A 13,509-nucleotide genomic window follows, 5' to 3' on the forward strand; every position below is an offset into this window, starting at 1 on the left:
TTCCCACGTCCTTATAAATTTGTAGTATTTACTTAGCAAAACAAATTTCTGAAGTCTTTTCAAGTTTTCCATTAATAACGCTAGCAAAGTCCATGAAATCTTTTGTAAACTGTGGATAATTTTTGTTTAGTTTCAGAGTTTTGGGCTTGAGTAACGCTCTCAAGTGTGATAATGTGGACTTCTAAGGTAAATGTTAAACTTGGCGGAGACACTCCATGAAGACCGAATATGTCATTTGACCTCTTGGTGACTCTGTGGCCTCATTTATAAATTGGAGTTTATGTTGAAACAATGCTGGGAATATGATGATGTAATTGGCTCCTGAGCTCTCCAGAGCATCCTCCAAACAGAGTATGAAAGATGCCTGCTGCCTGAAACAAACCATCAGAAAAATAACAGTGACAAGGAAACGAATCTGAAGATTTAAAAATAGCTTATAGAATCTAGCAACTACTCAGAATGGTAACCTGAGATATAAGCTCTAGAACAATGGCCAGCCTGTTTCTACATAGATTTCGTTCTATGTTTTTTTTATGAATCTTTACTGCATCTCTTGCCACCAGTGTCCTCTCACCTCAAATTTTAAGCATAAAAAGAAACTTTGGACAACTCACTTGGACACTGTCTTAAATATTTTACTGTAAGTCAGTTTGGGAAGCACAAGGGGATGCTGCATTTACAACTACTTCAGTCAGTATCTTATAATTGCATTATTCATTATTATTTTTCTAAACAGAGACGTGTAAGAAGCAGAATGAACACACATCCTTCAAACTGATTTGTCGAAAGTACTGGAATGGCTCAGTCTTTTAATCAAGTTGTATATACTTGAAGCATCAATATATGCACAGAAGATTTTAACAAGATTTGTTAACTCTTTTGTAGGAGAGCCTGAAAAACAGCTAGAAGACAGAGCTAGGAAGATGACTGTACTATTCTCATCCCATTTAGAATTTTAACTTCCAGCTGAATTGGTTTTCCTCTTAACCAATTACTTAATCCATTTTGAAAGTTTCAATGAGTTTTATTCAAGAATTTGAGGTCCTTTGTGAGAGTGGCCTTCTGAGAGCATGAAAACTCCATGATTGCTTTCTCTTTAGGTCTGGAAACTAACAGAGCACTTTGGAGTCAGAGCTGACATAAAAATGGAGCCTGACTTGGAATTTTGTAGAAAGGGTGTTTAGAAAGTGAATAAAGCTGGAATTTATAAGCTGCACAAAATTAGCTACATGGCTGTTTATATTAAATGTCTCCAGCCTCTTGCAGGTCAGGTGACATCCTCCAGCTTCCTGCTGTTAAAGGTAAGACTCATGTCATTCTTGACAAGTCTTGCTACAAAACATAATCCCAATTGCTTTGTAAAATTTAAATAGCAAGATTACAAATCAAAACAAAACCCTGAGAGAAGCCTTGAGAACAATAATTTTAAAGGTAGTTTTACTTTTCTATTAAAAAAAAAAAAAGGTTGGGAATTGGTGAGCTAAGAATAGTTAGAAGTAAGACCAAGAGAGGAGAAATAGGCAATAGAGATGCTTGAATTCTGCTGAAGATGATACTTGGTGACTACTACTTTATGGGGATAATTGATCATTTCCTCTAGTGAAGTGCCTTGTGCTTCAAGAATTAGGGGCCTAGAGGATAAACCTCACTCCTAAGTATTAGCAACTAAGCCAAAGTGCCCTTCTTAGAGATTTTTGTTACACTATTATAGATTTCCTATTTCTTTTAGTGCTGTGGTCAGAGAGAGAATGGGGAGATCTGCTTTATAATCAGCATATTTTGTATAGGTTCTGGGATTCTCCAGTCAAGCTGTCAGTCCCACATTCGGTGAGCTAATTGCCCTGAGCTTGTATTGTAAATGATGGGAGAATAATGAACAAAGGAAAAGTATGGTCCTTACCCTTAAATATATAATACTCTACAGGGAGGCCTAGACATCAAACATTCCAAAGAAAGTAGCTAAGGGAGTGTTTCACTGCTGGTGGACTTTGTAAGAAAAGCTTAGGTTGTCTGCAGTCTCATGTAGTCTAGTGAAATAGTACAATACAGTGGTGTGTGTGGGTGTATGAGAGTGGGTTTGGTTGGGGATGGAGTTGCATATCTGTTCCTTGTGGTCACTCCCTCTCTGGGGCCCACAGCATATTCTTTGCTTTGAGTGAGGATTTGCACTGGGGAAAGGGCATTCAGTTTCATAGGCCATTTTAGGTGGGGTTGGGCAAGAGGGATAGTTGAATGTACCATGACTTAGGCATCATTCCTCTTGATTAACAAGAGGTGTGTTGGCGCTTCTCAGGGCAGGAGATGTCTTCTGGACCACAATGGGAAGGACAGCTATTAAGGCTCTTCTGTACTGATGTTTTACTGAGCCCACTTATATAAATATTGGACCTCATAGTGCTGGTCTGGCTCCCTGTTGGTACTGACAGAGAGAGTTTTTGTAGAGAGCTAGACAATTGCTTAAGCAGGTTTTGTTCCTTTCCAGTTGATCTGTCCATGTGGGATCCCATAGTTCTGGGACTCCTACCCCTTTACCTGTTCATGTTGCTTCCTCTTCACCATGTCTGTACTCCATTATTATCCATACCCTGATACAATTATCTAATTCCCAAGGATCAAGGGAAACTAATACTTGGTGATCAAAAATTTAATTTTTAAAAATTATTATTGTTTCATAACTGGACTATTGCCCTTGAAAACAAAAGCCAGGAATCAGACTTTTATTCTCTGTTTCTCTTGTAAATAAATCCTCCTCTGAAGCAACGAAATGTCTCCTAACCTTCAAAAAGGGAGTGCGACAGTGTAATAGAAAGTAAGGGGGAAAATAGCACTGGTTAATTAATAAATGTTATTATACTATATAAAGGTGCCCCTTGATAAGTTTTATTCTAAAATCAATTATACATGATCCTGTGTTTATAAATTTAGCATTTTTTCCTCCTTGAATGTGATTTGGTGTTACTAGAAACATCTACTGCTAATAGCATCTAATAGCATCTAATGCTATTAGAAACATCTACTGTTAACTCACAATGATTATTTTTGAGTCAGCTTTCTTTGTAAAAATGCTTTCCTATGGTTGGCTATTGGAAATAATACTACAAAGAACAGAGAGGTGCAGCTATCTCTTCAAAATAGTGATTAATTTCCTTTCAATAAATATTCAAATATAGAATTTCTAGATCATATGGAAATTCAATTTTTTAATTTTTTGAGGAACCTCCTACTGTTTTCCACAGTAGCTGCACCAATTTACATTCCTACCAACAGTGCACAAGGGTTCTCTTTGGTGCACACCCTCATCAGCACTTGATATCTCTTGTCTTTTTGGTCATAGCCATCCTAACAGGTGTGAGGTGTTATCTCACTATGGTTTTGATTTGCATTTCCCTGTTGATTAGTGATGTTGAGTACCTCTTCTTGTACCTGTTGGTCATTTAAATATCTTCTTTGGGAAAATATCTTTGGGGAAAATTTCAGGTTCTTTGCCCATTTTTTAATCGGATTGCTTAGGGTTATTTTGGTATTGAGTTTTATGAATTCCTTATATATTTTGGATATTAACTACATGAGATATGTGGTTTGAAAATATTTTCTCCCATTTGTAGGTTGTCTTTTCATTTTGTTGAGAAGCATTTTGGTTTGATGTAGTTTATTTTTGCTTTTGTTATTTGTGCTTTGAGTGTCATATCCATAAAATAATTGTCAAGACCAATGTCAAGGAATTTTTCTCTATTTTCTCCAGGAGTTTTAGGGTTTTAGGTCCTACATTTAAGCCTTTGGTTCATTTTGAGTTTACTTTTTCTGAGTGGTATAGGGGTCCAATTTCATTCTTCTGCATTTGAATATCCAGTTTCCCAACACTATTTGTTGAAGAGACTATCTTCTCTCCATTGAGTATTTTTAGTTCTCTTGTCAAATATTAGTTGACCAGATATGTGTGGGTTTATTTCTGGGCTCTGGAGTCTTTTTCATTTGTCCATGTATCTGTTTTATGCCAGTATCTTACTATTTTTATTATGTTATCTTTGTAATGTAGTTTGAAATTATATGGCTGTGGGCCTGCCATATATGCCCTTTATTATATTGAGTTACATTCCTTCTATACCCATTTTGTTGGAAGTTTTTGGCTTTAATGGATGTTGAATTTTGTCATGTGTTTTTTATGTATCTATTAAGATGATCATGTAATGTTTATCTTTCCTCCTATTGATGTGATGTATCACACTTATTTATTTGCATATCTTGTACTATCCTTGCATCCCAGAGATGGATCCGCTTTGATTATGGTGTGTAATCCTTTTAATGTGCTGTTGTATTCAGTTTACTAATATTTTGTTGAGAATTTTTGCATCTGTATTCATCAAAAACTACAAAGTCTGTAGTTTTCTTTTCTTGTGGTGTCCTTATCTGACTTTGATATCAGGGTAATGTAGGCTTAATGAAAGGAGTTGGGAGTGTATAATCCTCTTCAGTTTTTTCTGAGATTTGAGAAGGATCTTTAAATGTTTGGTAGAATTCATCAGTGAATCTATTTCTCCTAGACTTATTTTTTGGGAGGTTTTTGATTGCTGATTGAATGTTTTTACTTGTATTTATCAGTTTAGATTTTCTTTTTCATCATGATTCACTTTTGGTAGGTTATACATTTCTAGAAATTTATACATTTCTTCTAGGTTGTCCAATTTGTGGGTATATTGTTGTTCATAGTAGTCTCTTATGATTCTAAGTGCCCATTGATGAGAGTAGACAATGAAAATGTGCATGTAATACATTGGATACATTGTATTCAATACATAAAATGGAATATTATTCACCCTTAAAAAGGAAGGAAACCTTGCCATTTCCAATAACATGGTTGAAACTTGAGGACATTGTGCTAAGTGAAATAAGTTGTAGACAGAAAGACAAATATTGTATGATCTCATTTATATGTAGAATCTAAAAAAAACCAAACCTGTAGATGCAAGAAGAGATTGGTGGTTGCCAGAGGTAGGAGGTTCAGTGGCAGAAATGTATGAAAGTGGTCAAAGGGTACAAACTTCCAATTATAACATGAATAAGTTTGGGGGATATAATGTACAGCATAGTGACTATAGTTACCAATATTATATTGTTTATTTGAAGGTTGCTAAGAGAATACATTTTAAAAAGTTCTCATCACACACACACACACACACACACACACACACACACACACACACACAAAGTAACTATGTGAGGGGATGGCTTTGTTACCTAACTTTGTGTGGTGGTAACCATTTTGTCTTATATACATATGTCAAATCATTGTGTGTATACCTTAACTTACACAATGTTATTGTCAATTATAGCTCACTAAAATTGGAAAAAATAAGCTTTCCTCTCTGCAGTTTAACTGTCAGTTGTTACTTCCTAGGACTGTCCTTTTATTTATCTCTGATGGCTAGAGATACAGCTTGCTGTCTTCAATATAGTGTATTTTGGGAAAATAGATTGTTGACTGTTTTAGAATTATGTATTAACGAAGAATATCTCCAGATAGACTTAGAGATCAAGGACTGCCTTTTAAGTTGAGGGAGTTTTGTCTGTGTATTGGTTTTCTTATTGGCGAATCCATATTGATGATGTAATCATCATAACAGGATATTAAAATGGGACTCTCTACATCTCAGTTTCAGATATATAACCAACAACATAGTTGCCAAGAAATTTAATATTCCAAAGTAAGGGGCTAGGTTACAATGAAAACAGATTTTGTAATTTTTTTTTTCTTTTAAGCTGAAGAGACTGAAAGAGAAGTTACAATTTGAGGAGAGAATTTTCTTTGATGAAAGTTGTCAGTGAGGAAGGGGAGAGAATTTCTTTATTAGTATTTTAGATCTGGTAGAGATGTTCTGATACCAGTACCACGGAACATGGGGGACTCACACTGGAAAAAGGTGAAGGGCAAGAAGATGGCTGAAACAAGCCGTACAAACAAAGCAGAATATTACAGTTAAGAAGTCATTGCACTTCTTTCTACTGGCCAAAGTTGTGTTTCAGGGGGATATTATGCTACTGAGGCACCTTGGGATTATACTAAATCTTGCACAAGTGGACCACCTAAAGAGGTGAGTAGCAGACATAGCCTGATGGCATATAAATGGCTGCTCAGAGCTGAGGAAGGAGTCTTCAAACAATCTTCTGGAGAAGATTCATTCATCTGCATTAGAGCAACTGAAGTTCAGTGATTTTCAATTGTAGTAGTTTTTTATTGTTGCTATAACAAATTACCACAGATTTCATATCTTAAAACAACACAAAGTTATTCTCGTGCAGTTTTACAAGTCAAAAGTCTAAAATCGAGGTATGATTGGGTAATCTGTTTCTTTGCCTTTTTTAGCTCCTAGAGGCCACCCTAGTGAAGCTGTGGCTCCTTCCTGAATTTCCAAAGTCAAATCTCTTTCTGCCCCTTTTCTTCCACTGGTATATTGCCTTCTGTGTCTTGGACCCTCCTGTCTCCTCCTTTTGTAAGAACCCTTGTGAGGACATTGAACTCATATGGATAACCCAGAATTAGCTCCCTATTTCAAGATTCTTAATCACATTTCCAAAGTCCTTTTTACCATGTAGAGTAATGTATTCACAGGTTTTGGGGATTAGGACATGGATATCTTGGGGGAGGTGTGCTATTCTTCTGTGTACCTTAACAGTGAGGGAAGGTAGCCAAAGAACCCACCAAAGTACTGGGAGAGTCAGAATCAACTTTAAACAGTGCCAGGCTAAGAGAATCTTGGCACCAGCTCAAAAGACTAAAATTCAAGAAGATATTTTTTTCTGCTGCTTACTGCCCCTACTTCTCTTTCCTTGACCCAAAGGATAAGAAACTTCTGTTGGCAAGCTGGGGAGGAGGAGAGAAATACAGGCTAGGGAAACAGAGAAGAGTGAATCATTTTATCCTACTGTCCTATTTTAAAATTCCCACCTAGAACCATGTTGAATTGAGGGAGAAGGGAAGCTTTTACTTTGAGTAAGGTTCAAAGTTGATTTGTTATTGTGGAATGGACATTACAGTTAGTGAATCAAAATTACTAGAGGATATTATTATTATTACTATCATCTAAGAGTGACCAGACAAATTATGCCCAGGACTCATCTAAAGATGATAACAAATTGGATCTGCAAAGTAGATTTGAATAGGCAGTGCCAGTGGGATGGAGGTGGAGAATTAAGCTGTTTACTTATTGAACTTTGAAGGTTATGCTTCTTCAATATAATGGTTATATGATATAATCCCAACTTGTATTGTTTTATGCTCATGAACAAAACAGACAACTGAAAGATGACAAAGGTGATCATGTAATTGGACAGTTAAGAAGACATTACCATGAACTAGAGTTTGATGTTTTAATTCCCAGACTTTCCAAGACTAAGAAATGGTTTAAATGACAGGAAAAAAGAAAGAAGTGAACATAGAAACTATAGAGAAGTAATTGCTGACAGTGCAAACATAGAAATAGAAAAAACTGAAGTGGCAAGATATGGAACCACTGATAGCCATATAAAGTGACAGTGAAGTAGAAATTGCCATTGGGGAAAAGAGGAGAACATTTTTATTAATAAAAACAGAAATATAGTTTGGGGGCATTTAGTGAAAGGACACACTTAAAAACCCTTCTGATAGTAAGGTCATATAACAAAAGAATGTCAATTAAAGAACTTTCTCTTTTGACTGTTCCATGAAGAACCACTTGTCCCTTCTTACCTCAATTATCTCTGAAATTTTCATTGTTCTACAACATAATACTACATTGATGTTCATGATGTCTTCTTGACCTCATAAAAAAGAAAGGGTTTTTTTTTTTTAAGTATACCATTTTCTATTGCTAGAACATGAATAACACATTTTAGAAGGATTGCCATTAAAAAATTCACATAAAAGAACTGCAGTAACCAACCACCAATATGGCACTTAATGATCCACCTCCCCTGGAATTCTTGCTCTCTCTGAATCAGGGTTTGCTCTGGGTGCCAGTAGAATAAAGTGGAAATCATGATACATGATATTGGAAGCTAAATGGGATTACAGTTTATTCCTTGGTCTCTCACTTTTTCTGGGGAAAGTCAGCTAGCTACCATGCCATGAAAATATTCAGGTAGCCCTGTGGAGAGGCCCATATAGAGAGGAACTGTGTGTGGTTTCCATCTAATAACCAGGACCAGTTTTCCAAGCTGCATTTGAAAGATCCCCATTGGAAATGGACCCCCTAGCCCCAGTCAAGTGCTCTGATAATTGCAGCCCTACTCAATATCTAACTGCAGCCTCATACTAGACCTTGAGACAGAACCACCAACTAGGTCACTATGGAATCCTTACCCACAGAACTCTGAGAGATTATAAATGGTGGTTGTTGTTTAAAAACCACTATATTATGATAATAATTTGTTACATAGCAATAAATAATAATATATTCACCCTTAAAAAAGAAAGTCCAGAAATCAACACAATCAAGTAGCTTTGGAAACACATGTGCATAGATAAATTCATCAGCAACTGAATTTGCTCTCTTCTGGTTGAAATTATTATAAACTCTAGAGCTTTACTTGTGTCCTTATCCTAACTCTGGGATTGAGTGGCTGCTGCTTGATGTAGAGCACATTTTAAAACTATTTTGAGCCTTTTTTTTTTTATTTATGAAATGGGTTAATAATATCTACCTAACAGTTTGTTGAGAGGATTAAATATGCCACAAGTCTTAAAGTCTTTGGCATGACATAAAAGTCATCAGAAAATGTTTCTTTATTATTTATTTTCCTAAAGCTTTCAGATTGATGAAGTCTTGGTTATAAAGACTGCACACTGAGTAAAATAATTTACAGTATTGATTTTTTTAAAAATTCTAGAGGATAATTTAACAGCCAATAGCTTTAGATTTTCTCAATACATCTAAACAGTGCTTTTGGGTGAGATAGATTGGTCATGTCTTCACAGTGCTCTTGGTTGCCAAATTCTATTTATTAAACCAATTGCTATTTGGAATGCTATGTGGATTTAGAAGAAAAATTCATATTAATTGCAAGGATTGAGAGAAAATTTTCTCAATGTAGCTTCAAATATTTGGAGGAGTATTACAAAACAGTAGAAAACAGTCACTAATAAAATGATATGTTCTATTTTGAAACACAGTAGTTTGATTAAAGGAAAGCAGGGAGGGAGGGGAAGACAAAGCTGAGCTGAAATCTCTCCAAATCCACGGCAGATGTGGTCTAAGGATTTAGAGAGCTTTATAATTAAAATCTTTAGCCTGCTGCAGAGATTAGATATTCCCCTGCAGTTTTTCACTGTTACTAGAGAATCTCTCTAAATTTTTCCTCACCTTTGTTTTGCAGCATACATTACCAAAAATACATAAATAAATAAATAAAAAGTATACTTCCAAATAGTTAGCAAGCAGTAGGGTCTCTGTTCACTCAGCCTGTACTTCCTCAATCTTTGTATCCACAAATGTCCTGGAGTTGTTCTGAGTGTTTTAGTTCCAGTTTAGGCTCCAGAGGATTTAGATTTGGCCAAACTGAAATGAGAAAACCTCTCTGCCTAAGCCAGGACTTGCCCTGTTGGGTCCTCCTGAATTTGGAATTCTACATGTATTCTGCCATGTTTCCTGGCATCGTTCAACCTATCTGAGGTTATCCCCATGATTGTGTTCAACTTGTAGCCTCAACAGACCCAAGAATATGAAGACCACCTGCAACTCATGTAATCTGAACTTGCCCGAAATTGGAGACTTTTAAGCCACCAAACTAAGAGAGAATCCAAAGGCTAGACCGAATTTATGCAATGTATTTTATCCCTAACAATTTACATCTGCTACCTCCTGCATGGATTCACCTTTATATTCTAAATAATTACACCTCTGCTCTTTCCATATCACATCTAGAAGTCCTGAGAGTTGGTAATGCATATTATATACTTATATATGTTAAATATGTAACATATCATATATTTTTATATGATGTATGACTATTTTATATAAATATTTTTAATGTAAATATATATGCATTCATAGATATTTAAGTATTAAGGTTAAAAGAAAATTCCAAACTGGCACTGTTCAATATGGCAGCCTCTCTAGCCATATGTAAATTAAATTACATTAAAAATTTGAGCCCTAAATTGTACTAGTCTTACTTTAGACGCTTGGAAGTGGAATTCATGGAAAGTGCATATTTAGAACATTTCTGTCATTACAGAAAGTTCTGTTAGATGGCTCTGTTCTTAAAAAACAAAAAAGAAACAAACAAACAAAAACATGGTTCTGTTCTAGACCCTTGAAGCTGCTCTGAAAAAATACTGACTCTTTAGCCTGTAGTCCATGCCTCCTTTAGGAGACAGATAATGGCATTGACGCTTTCAACAAAGTATTCTTATGACAAGGGTGGTTTAGACAGTAATTGATAGAAAAAATACAAAGGGAGTGGGGGCGGGGAGGAGGAAGGAAGAAGGAAGGAAGGAAGGAGGAAACTTTCTATGTGTTTGGGCCTTTCTCACACATAGTACCAATTAAATTTTAATGGTAAACCCTGGGACTAAGTTTGTTTGAATCCAAGTAAAATACTCCCTCCTCTATATATTTGGCATCCTTCTTTGGGATAACTTAACTAAATGTTCTACTGAATTGGTCTGTCAGGCTGTGACTGTATAACCATAACATTGTCTTATTGGAGAAAACCAAACCAGAACAAAACAAATAGTCATTCTCCTTGCCAGATTACATTTTTGTGACTGTGCCAAGGGCAGTGACCTGTTATTACTACTTACAGAATGTTAATTAAGATAGCCCATGGATTCAACACAATTTTTCACACTCCTTATGTTCATGTAGACTTGTCTTAAAAGTTTATTTCTCTAACTGGACATTTCTCTGTAAGACTGTAACTCTAAAATAATATTACTACTGCATATTAGTCATAGGAGTATGATATGATTTTGTGTAATTCATGATGAATGAACAGCCCAGGGAAATTTTTCCTTCGTTTCCCCTGATAAGCATGGCCTGAGCCTCATAGGTATAGAGCAAACAATTTTTTATGAACTGGACATTATGATAAATTTCCTTTATGTTAGCTTTTATACTTGTGTAATTATTCCACAGTCTTAATACACTTGAGGTTAAGGATCTGTTTACAGAACTTGAGACAAGGTTAGAGGACATAAACTTGCAGAGTCAAACAAAATGTGCTGTGTGATGTTTGTAATATGCAAAAGAGAACATAAGAAGAAAATAATTTTTTTTTTTTAAACATTGCTTCTTAAAACATAGGGAATGACTTTATGAGGCATATGTTCCTGAGGAGTGTTAGGTCTGAAAAGATTTTGGTGATGGTGAAGACTACTTTCTAGTGTACTCTCTTTCATTCTTTTTAAAATATTTTTTTTCTGAATCCTTTATTCTTTAATTAATCTCTCTTCCTCTGTCAAAAGAGGACAACTTTTTCAGACTTTCCATAATAGGTGCCCCAGAACTTTTCACTTTTGTGCCCCAGTTATGGACATTGCCTCAAGCTCTGGATCTTTAGTCTTCTCCAGTCACAAAAACTTTTATCCATCTCAGAAAACTAATCATTTGTTTAAAAAATGACCCCTTCCAAATGATGCTTAATGTTAACATTTGTCTTCAACTCCAGTTAATAATGAGAATTTCAGGTATGGTAGAAAATTGTTGGGATCTTTCTTGCCTTGAGTGTGATACTGGGCTGCCTATTCATTATTATTGTCTTATTGATAAATAACTCACATACCATAAACTTCATCCTTTTAAAGTGTAAGATTTCATGATTTTTTAGGGTATTCACAAAGGTTTAAAACCATCACCACTATCTAATTCTGGAACATTCAGTCACCCTAAAAATAAACATGCCCATTAGCATTCTCTCCCTATCCCCCCTTCCCATCATTCCTTAGCAATTACTAATCTACTGTCTATCTCAATGAGTTTAGCAATTCTGGACATTTCATATAAATAGAATCATATACTATGTGCCCTATTGTTGCTGGCTTCTTTCATTTAGTAAGCATACTGTTTCCAAGATTTATCTGTGTTGTAGCATGTGTCTGTATTTTATTCTTTTTTATGATTGAATAATATTCCATTATGAAGGCATATCACATTTGTTTCTCTGTTCATTAGTTGGGTTTCTTACTTCTCATTCCCCCACTCTTTAGCTACTATGGATAATGCTGCAATGAACATTTATGTATAATTGTTTGGTAAACATGGTTTATAATTTACGGGGGTATATACATGAGAGTGAAATTGCTGAATAATACAGTAACTCTGTGTTTAACTGTTAAAGAACTGCCCAGTTGTTTTCCAAAGATTATGGTAGTTCCAGTGTATTCATATCCTCATCAATACTTCTTATTGTCGTTCTATTTATCTTTTTTTAAATTTTAGCCACGTAATGAGTGTGAAATGGTATCTCATTATGGTTTTAATTGCATTAACCTAATGATGCTAAGCATTTTTTCATGTGCTTATTGATCATTTGTATATTTTCTTTGTAGAAACATTGATTGAAATCTTGACCATTATTATTTTTTTTGCTTTTAAAGATTTATTTATTTATTTGAGAGAAAGAGAGGAGAGAGGTGGGGGTGTGAGAGGGACAGAGAAAGAGGGAAAGTCCTAAGCAGACTCCGTGCTGAGTGTGGAGCCTGATGGAGAGCTCACTCTCAAATCGCACGACACTGAGATCACAGCCTGAGCCAAAACCAAGAGTTGGTGCTTAACCAAATCTGCCACTCGGGACCCCTCTTATGACCATTCTTTTTTTTTTTTTTTTTTTTTTTTATTTTTTTTTTTATTTTTTTTTTTTTTTTAGGATTTTATTTATTTATTTGACAGAGAGAGATCACAAGTAGACAAAGAGGCAGGCAGAGAGAGAGGAGGAAGCAGGCTCCCTGCTGAGCAGAGAGCCCGATGCGGAGCTTGATCCCAGGACCCTGGGATCATGACCTGAGCCCGATGCGGAGCTTGATCCCAGGACCCTGGGATCATGACCTGAGCCGAAGGCAGAGGCTTTAACCCACTGAGCCACCCACGGGCCCCTCTTATGACCATTCTTAAATTGGTTTTGTTTTTTTGGTTTTGGGTTTTTTTTTTTTTTATGTTTAAGTTCTTTTTTTTTTTCTTTTTTTCCCCCCTAGAGATAGAGAAAATATGTGTAAGTACATGTGTGGGTGTGCATGAGATCATGACCTCAGCCAAAATCAAGAGTCTGACACTTAACCAACTGAGCCACCCAGGCGCCCCTATGTTCTAATAGTTCCTTATGTATTTACCTTCTACCAGATAGATAATTTGCAAATATTTTCTCCCTGCCTGTAGGTTGTCTTTTTACTTTCTTTTTTTTTTAATTTTATTTTTTATAAACATATAATATAATTTTATCCCCAGGGGTACAGGTCTGTGACTCGCCAGGTTTACACACTTCACAGCACTCACCATAGCACATACCCTCCCCAATGTCCATAATCCCATCCCCCCCCCC

This window comes from Enhydra lutris, unplaced genomic scaffold (assembly GCF_002288905.1).
Source record: "Enhydra lutris kenyoni isolate GAN:26980312 unplaced genomic scaffold, ASM228890v2 scaffoldscaffold33, whole genome shotgun sequence".
NCBI classification, from domain to species: domain Eukaryota; kingdom Metazoa; phylum Chordata; class Mammalia; order Carnivora; family Mustelidae; genus Enhydra; species Enhydra lutris.